General features: G+C 40.5%; 1 protein-coding gene across 3 annotated transcripts in view; it reads right to left on the reverse strand.

Moving 5' to 3' along the window:
* Nucleotides 1–23,329, reverse strand: part of SLC24A3 (solute carrier family 24 member 3) — a 600,086-nt gene that overhangs the window by 481,084 nt on the left and 95,673 nt on the right. The gene's annotated exons all lie outside the window — the stretch shown is intronic.

The raw sequence follows: 23,329 nt of genomic DNA on the forward strand, positions 1-23,329 counted from the left end.
ATATGCTATTTAGACCCATATGTTACCAACAGAGCGTGGCTCCCCAGTAAAAGTTGGTTGAATTATATCAAATTAAATTATGAATAAATTCAAAAACAGAAAAGTTCGCCATGAGATAGAAGAAGGGGTCAGGACATTAGAGTCAAATTAGGCCTTGAAATTTGACTCATACATGAGCACTTCACATGTGTTCAAAGAAAGAGTGAAACTATTTCTTCATTGGGTTTGTCACCCAGCGTTCATGCTGTTAAACGCATTTATGATCCATATGCACTTTGACCTTGAAGACTATGGATTGGCTCTGCATCTTCAAGGTAGGCTGGAGCAGAAATCTGGAGGCTCCAGGTGCAGGCTGCAGGGCTCAGTTGCACCTTGTAGGTAATGGAGAAACTGGGACATACGAATGGATGTTCTGCAGGGGATGCACCTGCCAGCATCTCAAAGCTACTGCAGGAAGCCGAGTCCATGTGATGTGCTGGAACAGTCAGGACGAAGGGGTTGGGATCTAGAGGGCCAGACAGGTAAGGAGCCAGAAGGTCCAAGTACAAGGTGTCAAGATCTGGACTTGAGGGGAGATGAGGTGACAGTCCAGATGAGGGGCCATGGGAGAGATGCTGTGAAGGAGCTAGTACAGAGACCCAGCTTCCCAGATGCTGCTCTGATGAAGACACAGGAATTCAGGAGACTCAGGTACTCAACCTAGGTGTGTAAATAGGAAGGGACCCTAGTGTAGGAGGTAAGTCCATGAGTTTTGCTTTAGATCAAGGCAGAGCACCTGAGTGAAAATAAATGTTTCTCCTTGCACCATACAGGGACCCAGAGCCACAGCTAGTCCTTTGTACAAACTGGAGACAGCACCACCCTACCTCACCTTACTTCTGCACTAGGTAGGGGCATAGGCAGGGAAGATGAGTGGGTAGCACCTTCATGCACATTTGAAAAAGGCAGTTCTTGCTCCAAGCAGCTACAGCTCCAGGCCAGGGTCTCAGTCCCACTCAAACATAAGCAGACGTCCTATGCCGGGCATGCCTTGTGCCACCACATTAAATGACCCCGATAGAGCACTACTGAACTTAAAAGGACAGTAAAGGATATAAGAAATGAGTCAAGTATCCTTGGGTAGAAAATAGCCGGAGTGGGCACATTAACTGCTCAGCAGCATTTAACTCAGTGTGTGCAAGTTTACAATGCGGAAACAATGCCAACCACTTCTACACAGTCACACAGTATTCCAGGCCAGTGCCAGCTAAGGCTGGAGGAACAGAGAAACTTCATGACACCTTCTCCTGGGAACAGATGATTATAAGGAGTGTCTGTGACCACAGGGCTGGAAATCAAAGCCCAGGGCCAACCATCAAAATAATAAGTATCGTGCAACAGAAATGACAGCCATTATCATAGGTGCTGTTCCTCTTCCCAGACCCTTTAGAAATACCTTCTGTTCACCTTCTTCTCGTGGCCTCATTTCTTCAGAGCACATCAATGACATCACGTTGCTTCTGTGCACCTGCAGCTCCCTCTGAAGTTAGCAAAGCCACCATCCATGGGAGACTCAGGAGTTAAGTCTGGAGTAGTAAGGAAGCTGGATCCCATCTCATAAGGAAAGGAAACCCATCCTCCTTTCTACCCCAAGAAGGTCTGCATTTTTCTCTCTTGATATTGCTAGGCTTTCAATAAAGTAGCCTGCACTTCACTAGCATAGAAGGGTCTCAATCTTGGCATTTCATCTGAAATGCAGTCATGCAAGGAGCGAACCATATGCTTGAGTGTGTGACCATGTGCAGAGGGCAAAATCACAGCACCTCCTGGCTGCCCTGTTTCACAGCAGTGTTTCTCAAACTTCTCTTTCACAGGCAATACATGTCAACTTCGTTAAGCAAACTTTCCTGGGTCTCATCCTCAGAGGCTCCCATTCAGCAGGTTGGGGAGGGGCCCATGACTCTGCATTTCTAACAAGCTCACAGGGGACCTGGGCGATGCTGATGCTGCTGTTCTAAGGCTTTCACTTTGAAAAACACAGGTTTATACTCTTAGCAAAATTTATGACATGCAGAAGAAATCCGAGCTGTGCAATCTCAATGGCTCTGTGAAACCAACAGTAAATAACATTTACAAAAGTAATTCTCATGAAATAAGAACGAATAATGATTCAGGGCATGCTCAGAGCAAAACCATATTACTCTGGCTATAAATTAGCCTTAGAAGGTAGCATCTTTCAGGAGGCTAGAGATTTAAAATCAATAATCAAATTAGAGAGAAATTAGTGTTACCAATATAAAGACAATTTAGCATAAACGATCCCATTCTACAGATAAAGAAACTGAGAACAGAAGAGAACATGCAGAAAGTTAATAGCTGAAGTGAGATTAGAACTCCTGTCTCTAGAGTCACTGTCCAGCACTCCTGTTCTAGGCAATGCCCTTCACTCTTGTGAGCCAAGTTTCCTACCCCTGAATGATTTCACGACAGGAACTACAAAGATGCAGGAGCATCATGAATTTATACTGTCCTTCATAGCAGAAAATAAAGATCAGTCCTGCACAATATCAACATAAAATATTTCATTCCTGGTGTCTTCTAAAATAAACCCTCACTGTGTGCTGACACTCAGAACATTAATCAGAAAAGTGCATGCGCAGGCAAGTATATTTCTTGTCTCCCCTTCCTTCTCTCCTCCTTCCTACTCTACTTTCCAATGGACTTAGAAAACTTTGGAAAACAAACCCCAAAGTGAAAGAGCCATCACGGGACACTTACGGTACCCCACAAGCCTGCAGGGGTATCCCTTCCCATTCCCATGCAGGACAAGACGTGTCCATGTATGGTTTCCTTGGCTCAAGATGCAAGGGTGATGTTCTTGCCATCTTAGGCAAAACAACTGTCCTAAACTGCCTGGAGCGGACATCCTTCTCCTCCCAGGCTTGGAACTGCTGTGTGCAATTCCGTTAACGCTGCTGGCTTGTACAACCATGGGGAGCCTGGGGAGATCCCCTCCCCACCCCGGACTGCTCATCGCTCTTGCGAAACTCAGTTGACGGTTACAATTTTGTTTTTCCTTCTCACTTTGTTATCAGAGGAACAGTCAGTATGTAGAAAAACCGAAGCAACTGTCAAGAAGAGAAGATAAGAAAAACAAGATGTCTGTTTAAAAAGTAAAGGTCATGATGTGACGCAGTTAAAGGAGATAATTTAGTCTGATACTAACAACGCTCTTGGGGGTTGATTCAGTTTCCAAGTTGATTCATTTACCAGATTGGAAGCTCCTCCTTTGCCATCACTGTCCCGTTCATACTATGCTTTTGCCTACACTTGTCATAGAGGTTCTGGGCATTTCTGATGAGGAATGAGTTTCCATAGAAGAAGCACAAGCTGAGGTTGAAGAGGCAAAGGTGAGGACACCTGATGCCAAGTGAGAATTCCCTCTAAATAGATTCAGACAAAAATTATGAAAGCATGCAACAAGCCTAAAGGCAGATAGCTTAGCCAACAGAGTTCTCTATCAATATGCAAAAGCTCTCTAACTCCAGAGGCCTCGTCAGTGGCTTTCCCAGCTAGTGCAGGCTACTGGACTGCTACAGTGATGCCTGGAAAGTTAACATGATTGATAGCAGACTCTTGCACAAAGGTGTTCAGTTAGCAGTATTCAAATGTCTCAAATAAACTATAATATTTTAAATAACCAACAATAAATATGACCAATACAGTCAACAGAATGCCAACCAGACTGTGAGATAATTATTAAAAAATTCAGTGACCTTTATTTCAAATATGTTGTCACAAAAGTGCAACATGAAACATTCTATTTAAAAGTCAAAAATACAACATACAACATTGCATTTATTTTGTGATGACCATCTCTCTTATTTTATTCATAAAAATATTCATAAAGAGAGGTGATCATCACAAAATAAATAGAATGTCGCATGTTGCATGTTTGATCCTTAAATAGGAATGTTTACTACCTACGTAAATAATATTTACACATATGACCAAACACTGAACACTGAAAATAAATATTTTGACTGTCAAGGGTAGTATAATTTTAACTCAATTTCTTCTATTTCTATTATTACTTACATAATCTGCAGTATTCCACCACAAGATGTAAGTTAGCTTCCATTTAGTTGGTACAATGTCACCTGGGAAAAAAATTAATCAGCCAATAAATACTTTAGCCTCTCCTCCATATGAGGCACTGGGCATACAGCCATGAATGCACCAGACCAAGTTCCTGCTCTTAGGGAGCTGACATTCTAGTTAGGGGAGGGTGACAACAATAAAATGAGCTAATAAACATATAATCAAGTGATAACATGTTACATGTTAATGTAAATTTCCATTTGGTGGGTGTGCACACACAGCCAAGAACTCCAGGACTTCTTGTTTCTGCTCTGCAGAGAGTTAAACCATGGCCAATATTCGATATACTGGGTGCATGGGTTTCCTATTGCTGCTGTAATAAATTACCACAAACTTAGTGGCTTTCAACAGCCCCATACAGTTCTGGAAGTCAGAATCCTACAGAAGTCTTGCTAGGCTAAATTTAACGTGTCAGCAGGACTGCATTCCTACTGTAAGCCCTTGGGAAGAATCTGCAGCCTTGCCTTGTCCAGCTCCTGGAGGCACCCCCCATTCCTTGGCTCATGGCCTCTTCCATCTTCAAGCCTGTAATGACATCATTCTGACCTCGGCTTCTGTTGACACATCACCTTCTCTGGCTGACTCTCCTTCCTCCCTGTTTCACAAGAACCATGTTATTGCACAGAGCCCACCCTGATAATCCAGGATCATCTCACTATTCCAAGGTCAGCTAACTTGCAACCTGAATTCCATCAGCAACTTGAATTCCTCCTTGCCACGTAACATAACAAACCCACAGATTCCAGGGATTCGGACATAAACATATTTGGGAGCACTATTCTGCCAACCACACTGGGGTAACTCCTCGTCCAACTTCTTGGCAGAAATATCCAGAAATGTCTTTCCTCAGAGATGTTTAGCATGGGGAAAATAGTATAAGAGTGTTTTCTCAGAAAGTATAAGTTCAAAACTGCCCTGTCTACCTATTTTTTACCTTGGGAAAGTTACTTTAATTTAAATGAGGATAATAATACCTAATCCATGGTTCTGCAGAGATAATTACGTGGGGTAAACCATAGAAACAGATGTGAGCCTAAAAAATGCTAAGACAGAGTAGTTAATATCGGATAGCTTTAGTTGTTCCCAAATCCCAATTTCTTTTTCTTTGTAACAAACTAAAAATTTCAAGCTAAAATCTGAACAGGCATCTGGAATACATGATCATTAGTCAATGGCATGTGATTCACCCTTTCCCACGTTCCCACTGAAGGAAATACAGAGATGCATAAAAGAAGCTGAGTGTGGATGAATGCCTAACACACAAGAAGGGATTGTGACACGCGGACTGTGGAAGGGCACATGGGTCCCCAGGTGTGAATCCCATCTCAGAAACATGAGGCATTTGCTGCTGAAAGGAACTGTGGTAAAGGGCAGCCCCCGCCCCCCCCATCAACATGTCTTTCTATACCCATCCATTCAGAGACCCTAGTTCCTGGAAATGTAACTCAACTAAGCAAAGAAGCAAAAGAGGGTGGTATACAGCCTTCTGGAGATTAACAGAGAAGAGGTGCGATGGAAAGAGCCACAGGAGGGATCAAACCAGAGGGGCAGATTTTCACACACTATCTCTAGATATAAGAACTAGGAAGAACTATCACTGATCAAAATTATAATGAATAAGGCTCCACCTCAGTATTCTAACTACAAGATAGAAGGAGCAGGAGATCCCCTCTCAGGCAAGCTGAGTCACCCTAGAAAAGTCAACATAAACACTGGAAGGTTGGCCAGGGACCATGCACATCAACCACCCCTTCGGCATAAGCGATGCTCGCAGTAACCTGACAATTGTGGCCAGGTGAGAGTGGCGAGGGTGCTGAAGGGACAGGAGGGTCTGTTTGCAGGCACACCCCTGGCCTGGACCTTCTCTTTCAAAGGTTGATAACTCAAGAAAACTTTGAAAATTCTCTGCAACATCCGAAGTAAAACACTATTCTTCTAAAAAAAAAAAAAAAAAAAAAATCTATTATGGGAAGAAGATGCAAATTTTAGAATCCATTTTTTTAATCTCAATATCAAATAAACATAGGATATATGAAAGAAAAATCACTAAATGGAAAAGGCTAAGATTACAAGGGGAGTCAGCTAAGATGGAGATGACAAGACATAAAATGGTTAAAAAACCAGAAATGCAAACACAAAACATAAATGGGAATAAGAGGCAGCAGAGAGCAGACCCAATAGAGCTGAAAATCAAATCACCAAGGGGAAAAAACATACGCTCTTACAGAATGAAGAGGAAAAGACAAAAAGATGAAAACACAGCCAAATAACTATCCAAATTACAAACAGTTCATGTTCCAAGGGAAACAACCAAAACCAACAAGAAGCCACAATTAAAGGTCATATTCTCTGCGCAAAATGAAATAAAATTAGAACTTGGTATATATACATATATATATATATATATATATATATATATATATACACACACACACTCTGACAACTTAGAAGTTAAAATTCAGTCTCTCAAATAATTAATTGCAGAAAAAATAAAAACTATAATTACAAGACTATTTGAAAAGTACCAATAATGACTGCATGACATTTTAAAACTTACAGTGTGAGTCTGAAGCTACGCTAAACATCAAATGCATTATAAAGCAAGAAATAATAAAAAGGAAATAAAGCACTTAATTCAAGATATTTGAAAATAAACACAGGAATTAAGAGGAGATTTTGAATGAATATTAAAGCTTTATTGACTCAGGGAAAAGGGAAAAAAGAAAAATTAATGAAGAAATACAAGATAAAAATTTTCACAAATTGATAAAATACACCAAATACAGTCAGATTTTATCAAGGAAAAAAATAAATATATAAGTTAGTACTGAGAAAAGGTTATATAATCTCAATTACAGAACAAATTGAAACAAAAAAGTACTTCATAATTTTGTTCATTTCTAAAATCTTAATGAAATTAACACTTCTCTAGGAAAACATAAATTACCCACACAGAAAAGTATCAATGAAAGAAATTAAAGTTTGTTCAAAATTATCTTCATAGAAGACTGTAAGGCAGGCAGCACTCTAAGTGCTTTTGTCAAATTTTCAATATACAAATAATTTCCATGCTTCATAAAATATTCCAGAACATAGAGAAACATAGAAATTATCAATTCATTTCTAAAGTTAGTGTGATCCTAACACCAAAACCTGGCAAAGGAGCTATATGTCTATTTCTTTCATAAATATATAGGCAAAAATTTCATAGAAAATGCAAACAAAATCCAACATCATATTAAAAATATACATCATTCCTTTGTAAGATTTACTTTCAGAAATGCTTTTGTAAGGGTATTTTTTCTATATATATAGTGTTATATTAAACACTTTAATAAGTGTTAATAAGGCATTTGATTACATTCAACATCCACGGCTAATTTTTTTTTTTTTTTTTTTTTGAGATGGAGTCTCACTCTGTTGCCCAGGCTGGAGTGCGGTGGCACAATCTCAGCTCACTGCAAGCTCCGCCTCCCGGGTTCACGCCATTCTCCTGCCTCAGCCTCTTGAGTAGCTGAGACTACAGGCGCCCACCACCACGCCCGGCTAATTTTTTGTATTTTTAGTAGAGACAAGGTTTCACCGTGTTAGCCAGGATGGTCTCGATCCCCTGTGATCCACCCGCCTCAGCCTCCCAAAGTGCTGGAATTACACGCGTGAGCCACCGCGCCCAGCCCTGATTTTTTTCTAATGTAGAAAACCACAAATGAAAGGAAACTTCCACAGCAGAATGAAAAGTAACCAGTGTCACTAATAGCCAACAGGATCCATACCCCAATGGACAGCACACAGTCTTCCAACAGTAAAAAAACTCCTCAGCTACAGAATGAACCTAAAGATACTGGTTCATAGAATAAATTTATTTTCAGTATCTCATAATTTCACATTTTTAAGAATAAAATATAAAGAAGCAATATTTTAAAAGATTATTAAGGGATGAAACAAGAGCAACAACAAATAATAAATACCAGAATAACCTTCACCAGTAAATGTAAGAAAGAAATAGAGAAATAATCATGAATCTTGACAAATTTTGTAAAAACCTTTATCAAATGAAGAAGCATACTATGAACAAGAAGAATCAACATTATAAAATGCCATTTTCCCATAAATTATTTACAGATTTATCAAAACCTAGAAGGATTTGGAGAAAATGTCAAGGATTATAAATTCATCTGGAAAGATGAATGAGTGATAATAATAAATAGTTTTTTCAAAACAAGAGGGAAGGTGTCTTGACCTACCAGATAATTAACATGCTAATAAGTTACAATTAATTAATGAGTAAATATAACAAAATAAATATCATAAAATATTTGCCTCTGGTACATAAGAGAATAGGCATGGAATAAAGGTGATACCACAAATGTGGAGGTAGAGGAAACAGTAGTCAATAAACAATTCTGGAATTAACTATTAAATATGTTAATCTGTTTAAATTAAATTTTAATCTTATGCTAAAATAAATTCCAAATGAAGTAAAGAGTTAAATTTTTTAAAAAGTAAACTATACAAATGGGGGTGGGGGACATAAAGAATTATGTGGAATAAATACATGACTGAGAGCCTGAATCTAAGAATAGGAGGATGAAAAAATACAAGGGAAAGAGATACAGTGTGGGCCAGATGACATGAGAATCCTCTATGCCAAATAAAAGAATGAACAAGACTTTTGAAATAGGGCAAAGTAAAACAAAATATATAAAAGCTCTTACAAAACATTAAGAAAAAACACTATTAATCCATGGTTTCATTAGAAGAAAATGAAGACTGGATATGAGCAAACCCTTCTCACAAGAAAATAAATATAAAAGTTCAATAAACGTGTAAAATGTTGAACCTGCCCGGTAAAGAAGGAAGGCAAACTAAACCAACGGGATACCATCTTTCTACAATCAAATTGAATTAAAAATATATAAAAATAATTCAGGCAATAGAACATCGAATTGAGCTCTCTCAAACACTGCTGTTGGGATTTCAAATTTGTTCCAATTCCTGGAAAGTTACATGGTAGTACGTGTGAGCCTTCACAATGGGCATGCCTTTTGACGCTGAAATAGCACCTTTAGAAATCCAACCTAAAGGAACTGGCAGAGATTGTCAAAGACTTCTGACAAGAACAGTCATCAAAGTGAAGGCATGGAAAATCTCAAAATACGGATCTCAAATGGAGCCCTGAATAAATAAGTTATGATATAATCAAAGGATACAATGTAATAGTTAAGACCACAGGATGTGGAATCAGACTGCCTGGATTCAAATTCTACTTGACCACATAGAAACTTTGTGACCTTGAGCAAGTTATTTAAACTGTTTGTGTCTTATTTTTCTTCACATGTAAATTGGAGATAATAATGGTATCTACTCTATAGAGTTATTGTGGAGATTAAAGGAGTCAATAAAAGTAAAGCACTTAGAACAGTCCTCAGCCACACTAAATGCTCAATAAACATTACATGCTGTAACATGAAGAAAAATACTGTGATTATTATTACTATTAAGCAGACATTAAAACTCGTTTTTAAGATTAATTCCATGGAGGGATGCCCATGATAAGTTAAAAAGCATGACCCACCAATTGTACACAGTTTCTTCCAGAAACTATGAGGAAGCATCTCCTAATTCATTTTATGGGGCCAGTATTACTCTCGTAGCAAAACCAGACAGTGATAGTACAAATGAAGAAAATTAAGAAAAAACACTATTAACTCATTAGAAGAAAATGAAGACTGGATATGAGCAAACCCTTCTCACAAGAAAATAAATATAAAAGTTCAATAAACGTGTAAAATGTTGATATCTTGTGTGATCCTAGACACAAAAGCCCTCAACCAAATATGATCAATCAAATCCAGGAAATACAAAATGAAAAACACACCATGATCAAGTGGGTCTTATACAGGGTATGCAAGGCTGATTCTGTATTTGAAAATCAATCCATACAATCCACCATATTAACTGTCTAAAGAATTAAAACCACCTCAGCATATCAATTGATACATGAAAAACATCTGATAAACCAATATCCACCCTTGATAAAAACTCTCAGAAAACTAAGATGAGAAGGGAAATTAGTTTGATAAAGGCAATCTATGAAAAACCCACAGCAAATAGCATACTTAACAGGGAAGGACTAAATGTTTTCCCCCTAAGATCAGGGACACAAGACAAGGATGTCCATTCAAACTCAATATTGTACTAAAAGTCTTAGCCACTATAATAAGTCAAGAAAAAGGAATTACAAACCCTGGATCTGAGTGTTTTTAGCAACTCTGTTCATAAATTAACAAAACTAAAAACAACCCAAATGTTCTTCAACATTAAATGGACAGACAAGCCATTGTACATCTGTATAGTGGAATACTGCTCAGCCATAAAAAGGAATGAACTACTGATGTGTGAAACAACTTAGATGAAGCTGAGAAGCGTTGTACTGAGTGAAAGAAGCCTGTCTCAAAATATTATAAACCATAGAACTCCATCTATGACATTCTCAAAAAGACAAAACTATAGTAACAGAGAATACATCAGGGTTCAGAGATGGAGGAAGTGTGTGAATATAAAGGGGTAGCTTGAGGGAATTTTTTGGGGGGTGACATATTGTTCTGCACACTATCAATTTTAGGGGTTTCTTATTTTAAAAGCAGGATCTAAAACATTATATGTAGTATGGTATCAATTTAACATATGTAAGGGAAGAAATATTCCACAATGCTTGGAAAATACCGGAATTGACCTGTCCTCATGCCCAGATTTACTTAAAGTAGGTACAATGACTTTTTTCCTGCACATAGCCCAACAACCACCTGTGATTTCAAACAACCAAACTGGAATGCCATTCAAGAGGTCCTTAATACCACGTTTACAAAGCCTGGGTTCTTAAGGTCCTAGGAAAATTTTATTTCTTTGGAAGTATCTTCAAATCACAACCCAGAATTCCAACAACAAGGATGAAAAAAGTTGAAAACCCGTAAGCTCAAAGACCCCTAATAAAATAAATTAATGGCCACTCATTTTCAAAATGGTCTATCATCCTAATGGTTATATGAGGTTACAACCCAGGTAGAAGGTGGTGAACCAACGACGCAAACTCTCTCCTAAAGCAACCTAGGAGCATTCCAACAGCCAGTGTTTCTGATTAAACAAATCTCTTTTTTGTCACAGGAAGTGGCTCACCCTGAAAATTCCTAATTTTTCCCATGTACTAACTACACTAAATGCCAAAAAATTCCCAGAAAGATTCCAGCATTTCAGAAGAATTTCAGAATTTGAAAAAATTTTACCAAGAGTTAATTTGCATTAAACATTTTTTATAACCTTAACTTTCTGGCATTTTTTAAAGAATTTACTAAGCAAGGAATCAGAAAGCCTGGGTTCTGGCCCCAATTCCAATTTCCTTTAACATTAGTTTCCTCAAAAGTAAAACAGGATGTTAAGATTCAATGGTCCCCAAGAGTTTCTCCATCTCTAATACTCTAGGAAACAGATAATGGTGAAAGTAATATTGCAAGGGCCATGGCTAAACTGCTTGAATGAACAAACTACTCAAATAAGCTATTTTCATGGAGCATTCATTCAGAAATATTGTGCAAATGACAGAAAAAAAATCATTATCAAAGAAATTGTTAACAAGCCATCCATGGCCTTTATCCAGCACGTAGGTCAGGTTACCATACCTGACAGTAATAAAAGTGCATCCATGGAGAAAACCCTTCATGGTTCAATTTTACTAATGTAGAATGACCTGCCCCAAATTGTAAGAAATCCTTTGTGTAGAGTGCAAAATTATCAGGGGTAGAATTTCCTTAATTCTTGACATTATACTTTTTAATTGACTTTTTTGGGAATAGGTCACATAAATTACTGGACTACTCCTTTTGTACTAAAAGACATGGGTGTGCAGCATAAGGGATCTTTGTGGTGTTGGATCTGTACAGTATCTTGAATGTGATAATGAATACACAAACCTACACAGGTGATAAAACTGTGTGTAACTCAATACACTCTCCCTCACACACACACACACACGCTCACACATGGGTACAGTAGTCCTCATTTATCCTCAGTTTCACTTTCTGCTGTTTCAGTTACCTGCAGTCAACCATGGTCCAAAAATATTAAATGGAAAAACCCAGAAGTAAGCAATATCTAAGTTTTAAATTGCCACTGTTCTGAGTAATGTGATAAAATCTCAAGTTGTCCTGCTCTGTCCCACCTGGGACATAAATCATCCCTTTGTCCAGCTGATCCATTCTATAGACACTTAGTCACTCAGTAGCCAGCTCGGTTATCAGATCGACTGTCACGGTGTGGCAGTGCCTGGGTTCAAGGTGAACAGTAGCCTAACGCTATGTCACAGGCCTACGTCATGCACCTGACTTCATCTCCTTACGTAGGCCCTGTATCATCTCACATCATCACCAGAAGGGTGAGCACAGTACAAGAAGTTATTTTGAGAGAGGAGAGACCACATTCTCATAACCTTTCTTAGAGTATATTACGATTGTTCTATTTTATGGTTAGTTATTGTTAATCTCTTACTGTGCCTAATTTCTAAATTAAACTTTATCATGGTTATATAGGTATAGGAAAAAACACAGTGTATGTAGCATTCAGTACTATCCATGGTTTCAGGCATTCACTGAGAGGTCTTGAAACGTATCCCCCATGGATACTGAGGGACTACCATACAAATAACACTGGAGAAATCTGAATAAAGTTCGTGGATTGTATCAATGTTATTACCCTGGTTATGATATTATACTATAGTTTTGCAAAATGTTACCATTAAAGGAAATGGGAAAATGTGTAAGGGATGTCTCTGTATTACTTCTCTCCCACTGCCACCACCCCGAGACAGAGCTTGGCTCTTGTTGCCCAGGCTGGAGTGCAATGGTGCGATCTCAGCTCACTGCAACCTCCACATCCTGGGTTCAAGCAATTCTCTTGCTTCAGCCTCCTGAGTAGCTGGGATTACAGGCATGCACCACTTCGCCCAGCTAATTTTGTATTTTTAGTAGAGACAGGGTTTCACCAGGTTGGACAGGCTGATCTCGAACTCCTGACCTCAGATGATCCGCCCACCTCAGCCTCCCAAAGTGCTGGGATTACAGGCATGAGCCACTGTGCCCAGCCCTCTGTATTACTTCTTACGACTGTGTGTGAATCTGAAATTCTCTAAAAAACTTTTCAATTAAAAAAAGGGGTATGGGGAAGATTAAGCCTTCTCTTTACTTCTGACCATTAGTTCTACCAGGAGGCAGTAGGTCTTACCAGATTCATGTGTACAGTAGTTAAAAGAGAAGGAAAGAAGGAAGGAAGGAAGGAAGGAAGGAAGGAAGGAAGGAAGGAAGGAAGGAAGGGGGAGGGAGGGAGGGAGGAAGGAAGGAAAGAAGGAAGGAAGGAAGGAAGGGGGAGGGAGGGAGGAAGGAAGGAAAGAAGGAAGGAAGGAAGGGGGAGGGAGGGAGGGATGGAGGGAGGGAGGGGAAGGGGAGGAGGGAAGGAAGGAGGGAGGGAGGGAAGGAGGGAGGAAGGAAGGAAGGAGGGAGGGAGGGAGGGAAGGAAGGAAGGAAGGAAGGATTAAATAATTTGGGATGGTCCTGCTATATATCTAAATAAATTATTTAGTGATTTCTTACTCACAGTTGTGAGGGCTGAATATATCTTGAGTCCAGGGGACTGTTTCTGTTGAAAAAACCTTCCCCATTCCCAGATTCCTCTCCTATTGGATTCTCAGAAGTAACCAGGTCTTTTCCTTCAAGACAGGATGCTGAGTGATCTTTCTCTGGGAAAACTGACCACCCCCTGATAAAGATCTAAAACTTGAGATATGAAGCATTGCCCAATAAAATAGCCCAGTTAGATAGCCTTACAGAGATACAATCAACAAGACCCTCCTTTGCACAATTTCTGGTCATCTTTTCCACAGCACCACCTAAATATAAGTAGTTGCCAAAGATCCCCTGACATCTGAAGAAAGCATACATAATATGAAAAACAAGACAAAACAAAGGAACAACAGCAACTTGAAAAAACAGAGTCCATATGGGGAAAGAAAACCTCAATACTACTATGAATCTACTTAAGGATATGGGAGATGATATTGTACCACTGAAGCGGAACAGGATGCTACTAAAAATAGTTTCCACAGGAAGAAGAGCTCTTGGAAATTAAAAATATGACAGCAGAAATTAAACACTCAGTATAAGAGTTGGAAGACACGGTTAAAAAAATCTATAGAAATTAGAGCAAAAGGATGAGAGAAATTGGAGAGAAGAGATAAGAAAATTAGAAAGTCAATCTAGGAAGTCAAATACCCAAATAATAGACAATCCAGAAAGAGAAAAAGGAGTACTTATGATGGAGAATATTATAAAAGGGAAGTTCCCAGACCTAAAGAAGACAAGCTTCCAGTTTAAGAGAATCTGGTGAAAGATCCAAGAAAATGAATGAAAATAGACCCACGCCAGTCATATAATGCGACATGACTGAAGATTAGGATAAAAACAGACCATTAGGAGCAAAGCAAAGAATAGACATGTTCTTGGGGTGGGGGGGATACAGGCTTCCAAAATGATTAACCAAGACAGCAACAGATTTCTCAGAGGCAATAATGGAAGCTAGAAGACATTCAAGCAATGCCTTCAAAATTCCAAGGCAAATACGTTTCAACCTAAATTCTTGACCCAGTCTAACTATCTTCTAAGTGTAGAGGTAGAAGGAATATATTTTAAAGCACATACAGTCTTGGATCTTTACTTTCCACACTCTCTATTGTAGGAGGCGCCTGGAGGGTGTGACCCGCAAAAAATGTACACTGAAATTTCAGGAATAAGCCAAGAAAGACACATACCTGGGTTCCAGGGAGCAGGGCTTTCATCCCAAGGGAAAGTTAAAAGAAATATGCAGGATGAAGCTGAAGGGCAATGGCAAGATGACAGCTGGCAGCAGACTTTACAAGTGACCTGTCTACATCAGAGCAGGCCAGAGGAATCTGGTAAAGACTTCCTCCAAAGAAGATGTGCTGGAATACTTAGTGTCCCCGCACATATTGAGAGGAGCTGGAAGAGCCAGGTGTGAGGGCTTGCACCGGTAATCCCAGCAACTCAGGAGGCTGAGGCAGGAGGATTCCTTGAGCCTAGGAGTTTGAGGCTGCAGTGAGCTATGTTCATGCTACTACACTCCAGCCTGGGCAACAGAGCAAGATCCTGTCTCTAAAAAGAAAAGGAAATCTAGGCAACTGGAGAGAAGTTTAAGTTTAAATTAGTGGTGAAGGCTTAGAAAATGAAGCAGAAAAACACATACTCATTCACATTCAGGACAGGAAGTTTAAGTACAGTATATTTCGGAACCTCAATGATGAACAGCAAAATGTGCTTGTGATAAGGTAAAGAATGACCTTTAACTCTTTGGTTCTTAGCTTTGGCTGCTGAGATACACTGGCACCAACTGTATCACTTTTTCATAAAATCCCAATGCCCAGGCCACAACTGGGAGCATGACAATAGAATTTCTGGGAGGTGGAACTCGGACATGAGTAATTATTAAAGTTCCCAAAGTGATTACAATGTGCAGACAAGAATAAGAAGCACGGAGCTAACCATAGATGTAATGTTTACCCTCATGCATACCATTCCAACATCTTTATACGCAGCCACAAATGCTTATCATCTTGACTTTCAACTGTCAGCTCTATATTCCACCTAGATGCTCTAAAAGTCCAAATCTTCAAAAATAAATGTTTCATGTTCTGTCTTAAACATGGCATTATTGACTTTCTGAGGTCACCAATCCCTCTCTCACCCCTTTTGTTCTATCGTCAAAGTCCTAATCAAGAAACCTGCTCCTTTCTCTGTCCTCTGTGGATTCAATTCCATGGCAGACTGGCTGACTAAAGTGAAAATGACTTTTGCTGAGATCAAACAATGCAGAAATGCAAAGGGAGAAAGGAAGAGAAATATTTGTTGCAAATATTCCAAATGTAAAAGTTGCAAATGTGAAAGTCCCTAAATTAGGTCACAGATGAGCTGACTTTATTTGTTCACTCTCTCCTAAAAATAAATCACTATTGACAAGCCAAAAACGATTACTAGATTTCATGATTTAAATAAGTGACGTTTATTGGTTCAGACAGTTCCAGGAATTACACAGGTCTTTCCTTGTTCCCTGGAGCTCCCACCTAAGCAACTAAACATGAAAAAGTCATGACCAACATGCTCCATGGTCCATGGATGGGTCCAGCTAAGATGAGTTTCTACCCAAGTCTCAAATATCTACAAATATCTACGTATAGCCATTCTAATCCACCCACCTCCCTTTCTACATGTGAATCACATTAAATGGCCAAGGCTTCATTTGGGGTCTATTCCCATAACCAGGTCCCCTGATGATGGTCCCCCCCCAGTGTTTGGAGAGCCATCTGACATCCTCCTCTGAAGTGAACTAGAGCAGCTGTGTCTCCAGCATCTGTACAAACCCTTGATGTGAGCCCATGTTTTAATTTACTTTAATCTACCAACCTGATATTGAGAAATGGTACTTCATTATTTTTAATTTGATTTTCTTGTTAAAACTGAGATTAAGTTTGTTATTTGTGTCTGTTGACCATCTGCAATTGTTTTCTTGTAAATTGCCTGTCCTCATCTTTTGCCTATTTTTCTATATTTGCCTTTGTATCCTCCATTCTTCCTCAATCTTATTCCCTTTATTTTTCGGGTTCCAGCTTTTCCTGACCACCACAGCCTCCTCCATGCCATGCTGTATTTCTCATCCCGATCTCTCATAACTCATGAAAATTACTTGTTCAGCACCTCTCTTCTCACTCAAGCTTGAGCACCGCGAGGATGAACATCACGGTGTCCCTCAAAGACAATGCTGCCACCCTAGCAACAAGCAAAGAGCCTGCCATTTGTTGAATGAACAAATGAGTGAAGGTCCCTCTGTCTTACGCAACTGGGGTCCGGGCAGGAACCCCCTCAAGGGATCCCACTGACAGAGTTTCATGAAGGAACAGCCTACAAGGGTAAGAGTAGGGCTGGGAAACCAATAAGGGATAGTGTGGGTCATCTGGGACTAGCAACAGCAAGGAGCATTGCCTCTCCAGGTTGGAAGTGGAACAGGAAGAGAACAGCAGGGGGAATCCTAGGAAACCTGGAGCCCATCACCACTTGGTTCGTACAAAACCTTTTTCCATTTGGGTCCTTAATACTTAACATTCTCAAATCCTACAGGATAATCCCATTTGTGAAACCATTGCAAACAATTAATATAAATAATTGCCAAACAAGCTCTATAGAAAAAGAAGGCAAAAATGGACCAGAAAAAAAAAAAATCCAAATTACCTTCCTGGCAGCATAACCCACTTGCTTTGCAACTGCGGGAACATTTTCTAACCACCCCATACCTCAGTTTCCCCATTATGAAAGTCTGTGTACTATTATTCCTCCAAAAAGTTATTTCGCTCAAGGAAAAGAGACCTCCATACAGGAAAAGAAAATTGCCAAAATTTTGTCCTATCAGCCATCTTCCACCAGGCCTTGGAATTCTCAGCAAATAGCTAGTTTTGCAATTCTTTTAGCTTCGCCAACCCTCCAGGGTGAAGAAAAAAAAAAAAAAAAAGCTTCCCACAAAGATTTGAGGCTTGCAAGTGGAGGAAATCTTTGAGAAAAATCTGGGTTGATGAGAAGCTAAGAAAAGCCAAGAGGAAAGAGACATATCTATATATGTTTATGCAAAAAATAGAAAAGGTTGAAAAGCAATGTGTTTCTAAAATACTGCTTCTATGAAACCAACCTTCTGTTACTCCTTACTCCTCAGTTAACTGAAAAAGGCAGGGTGATTCCCAGTCTTCTATTCATGTCCTCCTCCGCAGAGGCTGGAAAATGCAGCAGCAAGCAGCCTTGATGTAGGTGGACTTGGGTTCAAATCCCCCCACTTAACAGACACTAGGCACTGCACTCCACCTTTCTTCAGCTCAGTGCTATCCCATGAGAAATGGGTAATGATATCGAATCTGCTGGACTGAGAGCAGAATTATATTATCAATGGCAAAACCTGCAGTTACTTTTGTACCAACCTAATAAATCATGACAATAAAATCCATGTCAGCTAATGGGCTCCTAACACAGGATGACTAGTTTTTATCACAGGCACTGTAGTTCAGCGATCAAAAGAGCGTCTTTATTTAACAAATACCTTTTATGCTTGCCTCTATATTTAAGATATTTATGTATCTTCTGAGCTCCTACTATGAGGCCAGTGACTGGGGTACAGAGGTGAGGAAAGTTCATAGGGTCCCTGACCTCCTGGACCCTAGAATCTGGGGAAGAGGAGATATCACCCAAATCATGACCAAATAAACACACAATTACCAACTGTGATAAATGCTATGAAGCGAACATATGGTGTATTCAGAGAGAGAAACGGAGGGACCCAGTCTATTCAGGAAGATCTCGAGCCAGGTAGTGAGGAATTCACTAGCCATGGCGGACAAAGCAGTCCAGACAGTGGGACCAGCACGCACCAGGAATCTGAGATCGGAAGAATCGTAGACCTTTTGAGGAGCAGAGAAAAAACAAGAGTAGGAATGCGTGGAAATAGAAGAGGGAAACAAAGCTGGAGATTCCAGCAGTCCTCACACTGGGCCATAAGAAGGATTAAACAGCTGTGGTCATCGCCATAGGAGGAATTGGCAGCCACAAAGGCAAAGACGGGCTCTCAGCTCTGCAATTTAAATTTGCAGTTCAAATACCCACTGCAACCTCCTTTTCAAATACCACTTCTAGACCCCACACCAGCTAAAATAAGCAGCAATATTTTCATGAGTGGAAGATATTTCAAAGATAATATATGCATACATACATATGTCTGTGTGTACGTTTGTCTATATATGTTTGTATGTATGCATATATGTGGTATTCACCTTAGCCACCTTGGGAAATGTCTACATTCACTACCAAGTTACGATCCCTTCAGATCCTTGGGTTTTTAAAAAGGCAGCCACAGCAGTATCTCCCACAGCAGAGGCTCTTATAATGTGACCCTACACTCCTCCACTGAATGACTGCTGGTATCTATGCCCTTCTCCTTCAACGTGGGCTAACATCTAACACTGCTTTGACTAACAGAAAATAGCGAAAATGACATTCTGTGACTGTGACTTCTGAGGCTAGGATATAAACAGGCCATACACTTTCACCTTGTCCTTTTGGGATACCCACCCTTGTGACCCAGATGTCGTGCTCTCAGGGAGTTCAAAGTGAGCCACATAAAGAGATCGCATGGAGAGGCCATGTGTGGGTGTTCTGGTTGGCAGCCCAGCTCTGAGGGTCCAGTGAACAGCCACATCGACCCCAAGCATGGGAGAGGTGTTGCTTCAGATGACTCCAGATGCAACTGTCAAGCCACCCAGCTTTGCAATCTTTCCAGCCCAGTTCACAGATGTAGTGGAGCAGAGACAAGCCAGCCCCATTACCCCCATCCAAATTCCTGACCCAAAGTATCCATAAGCAAAAAAATTAAATGGCTGTTTTACACCACTAACTTTTGGGGTGACTTGTTATGCAGCAATAGCAACTAGTATAGAAAGTATCTCAAAGTATATACATACATACTTACATACATTCATGCACATATGTATATGTACATATGTGTATGTATATGTATATGCATGTGTGTGTAATTTTTTTCTTTTTTTCCTTTTTTTCTGTTTTCGAGACAGGGTGTCACTCTGTTGTCCAGGCTGGGGTACAGTGGTACAATGATGGCTCACTGCAGCCTCAATCTTCTGGGCTCAAACAATCCTGCTGCTTCAGACCTCGAGTGGCTGGGATTACAGGAATGCACCACCACACCTAGCTAATTAAAAAAAAATTTTTAGAGATGGAGTCTCACTATGTTGCCTAGGCTGGTGTATATTTTTTCTTAATTACTATTGACCTCCCTGAGAACCTTCTAGAGGGAAAGTCTAGAATTACTCCTCAGTTAGAATCCCTGGGCTTTATCCACACTACTTCTGGAAAAAAAAGGCTGGGTAGTTTACGTCAAAGAAAAATATAACACTTTTAAACCACTCGAAATGTACAAAAGTAATCTATTCTCATTGCAAAATGGAACGAAAATCCTCCTCAGCAAATCTAACGCCTTATTTTAACTGGCTTTGAAAACAGAGATCAAAAACGAGATCTTCATCCATAACAACTAAACAGGGCAACTAGAGCTCATTGCTTTCCACCACTAAAGGCTCATGCCTCTGAAAAGAGTGTCTGCAGATTAAATAAAGCAATACCTATAAGGTGGGCATAGCACATTGCCTGGCACATAAGAGCCCACCAAAATTCCAGTTATTATTATTGCTTTTGTTGTTAGAATTTCTTGATTCCAGCACTAATTCTTCCTGACCTAAATTAAGCAGACCTCATGTGACACCTCAGCAGAAAAGAATCAATGTAGATTCTTACTGCATATAACCAAATACTGAATATATGGAAAATGTTTTCAGTATATAACCAAAACTTTTCAGTACATAGCCAAATCTGAGTTTCGTTAGATGTCTAGAAAGGGATCTCGGATTCCATATGATTAGAAATGTTACGAAACATTATATAATAAAATTATCACACATCTCTATTTTGCTTTGGTAAAAGAACTGTCATTTTAAGAGGAAAGAAGAGAGAAAGGAAGGGAGCAGGAAGGAAGAAAGAATGAAAGAAGGAGAGAGGGGGGAAGGGCCAACAGAAGGAAGGAGGGAGGGAAAGGTCAATATGTGTTAGAAAACGAGCTTCTGAGAAGTTACATTTAACCATCATTGCATGGCTTTCAGGGTGACTAAATGAAAATATTACCTTTGATTATTATGAAGGTACCCCCTATGGTATTATATAAATATTACAAAGCTACACCCAAATGGTGGTTTGAATATGAGGACAGAGTTAGGAACAAAAAGCCAGGTTACCTCCGGTTGGTTTTTTCCTCTACTCTTCGAATGCTGTTTGACTTTAAGCTAATCATTCAGCCTCTCTATGCCACAAGGTCTTCAAAACAATGCTCCATTCCAAATTTCAGTATCTGTACCAAAAGGACCACTAGGTAGTGTGTGCTCCAAGTTTCCAGGGTAAAAGTCACCATTCAAATGCTTAGGTGTGCCAAACGACAACTCCCCATGCAAAATTATCATTTGCAGATTCACACACATTAATTAATATGTTAAAAATTATCTAGAAAAACCTGTGTCTTGCTGCAAAATACTACTGTGCATCACATACCGAAATCATCAATACCTAATGGAAGAAAAGTGATTGGAGACCATTTCAACTCACATGTCATTCGGGGGCAACACAGGGAGGCTGGTTGGCATCCTCCTTAACACTTGGCTTTTGCCTGTTAGATCTTCAGTTACTGGGGTGTGGAGGGGTCCTAAGACCAACAGAGATGAGAAGGGAGGAAGAGGAAGTGAGAGGAAGAAAGAATATGAAAGGTAGGAAGGAGGAAGGGACAGAGGGAGGGATGCGGAAAAGGCTGCGCTCTGGAACTAAATCTGAGTCAGTGGCACCTGAATAGAAATGTCACTGCCAGGGAAACCATTTCAAAATGACATTCCAGTCCCCAGGTTTCAAGTTTGCAGAGTGTCTGGCCTCCTCTCCCCTCAGATCCCAGTTTTTCAGGGCCCAGGCAGCCCCCTGTCATTGATTGACTTAACTATATGAGTCACATCCTTCAACCAGAAAAAAATGTTTCATATTCTTGAAAGTGGTAGGAACTCTATGTCTCATAGAGCCCCAACATACCAGAAAAAAATGGCCAGCGTGTAATCCACTTGGAATAGCCCTTTCCAAAGGTGGCATGAACTATAAACTGGTTTTTCACTGGAAAAAAAAAAAAAAAAGGAAAATAAAAAGGGGATTCGGGAAAATCCCCTTAGTGAGACTGTCAGTAGACTGAAGTCTGGCAGATGTGAATCTGCCCTGGGAGAGATTCTGCTTCCCTCACACCAGCACGGCCCCCTTCCTGATGTCAGAACCCAAGGCTACGGGATCTGAGATCCAGGAGAGCAACGGAGAGAGCCGTGGAGTCTTCAACAGCTTCACGGAATACCAAGACGGACTCTCTGCTATTACCATAAATGATGAAGTCTGTCAAGCGGTCTGCTAAGACCTGAACGAAGACTGACGCCTGTTTAGCTTCCCCACCAAGCAGGAGACCAGCCAAGCTGGGGGAGACCCCTTTTTAAATTCATGGCACCTTTGAAAATATTTTACGGTGACTATCAAAATGTCTTTATTCTGCACCTCATGACGTCTTGCATTAGAGCTACGTCGACCTTAACACCACAGCACATACTTGTAACTGTTTTTTTTGTTTGTTTTGTTTTGTTTTGTTTCTTTCCTCACAACCCTTTACATGGCTGTTTTCCCACGAATCGTGCCACTTCCACTGCCGGGATATAAAACCATTTTACAACAGTTATTCTCCCATGTCTTTCCTTCATTTTATAGACAGCTGAATCCCAGGATCGAAACTGTTTCAGCAGACAACTGTTCTGAGCACACAAAATCTATCTCAGATCCACAAAGGCCAAGGACAAAGACAAGACAAAAGTTGTGGGTTAAAGGGCAGACTCTGCGCAGAGCACCGGGAGAGGAGCGGACAGTGCGATGCGTGGTCCACTGCAAACCATTTCTTCCACAGCAGCAGCTCTGCAAAAGGGACCTCTGAGGAAGAAGTCCCTGTCTTCCCAGCGAGTGGTCACTTTAGGAGAACAAGTCCCCTACTAGCCCGTAGCTGGAGGGCCAACACTTTTTCTCTCCCCGAAGTTCCCGGCACCTGTTCTGAAACGGGGGTGAAGAGCTCTCTACTCTGGCCATCCCGCCTGCTCTCTGGATGGGGAACATACGGACAATTGTGTGTTAAGCAGTCCCCTTGAATCCTTCAGCAAGCCGAGGAGTGTACAGGTGGTCACCTGCACAGGTGCGGGGTCTACCAGCACAACTTTATCCCTGGCCTTGGGGGCTGATGGAGGGTAAGACTCCCCACCACCGCCGCCAGCAGTCCCTCCAGCTCGCGAGTAAGCAGCGCACAGGCGGGCACAGGTAAATGTTCCCAGGGCGGCCAGACGCCCAAGACTGCCGGCTGCTGGCGCTCAGGGTCCCCACCTACACGCCTCTGCGTGGGGCAGGGGGAGTCCTCGTGCCTG

This window comes from Symphalangus syndactylus, chromosome 24 (genome assembly GCF_028878055.3).
Source record: "Symphalangus syndactylus isolate Jambi chromosome 24, NHGRI_mSymSyn1-v2.1_pri, whole genome shotgun sequence".
Lineage (NCBI taxonomy): Eukaryota > Metazoa > Chordata > Mammalia > Primates > Hylobatidae > Symphalangus > Symphalangus syndactylus.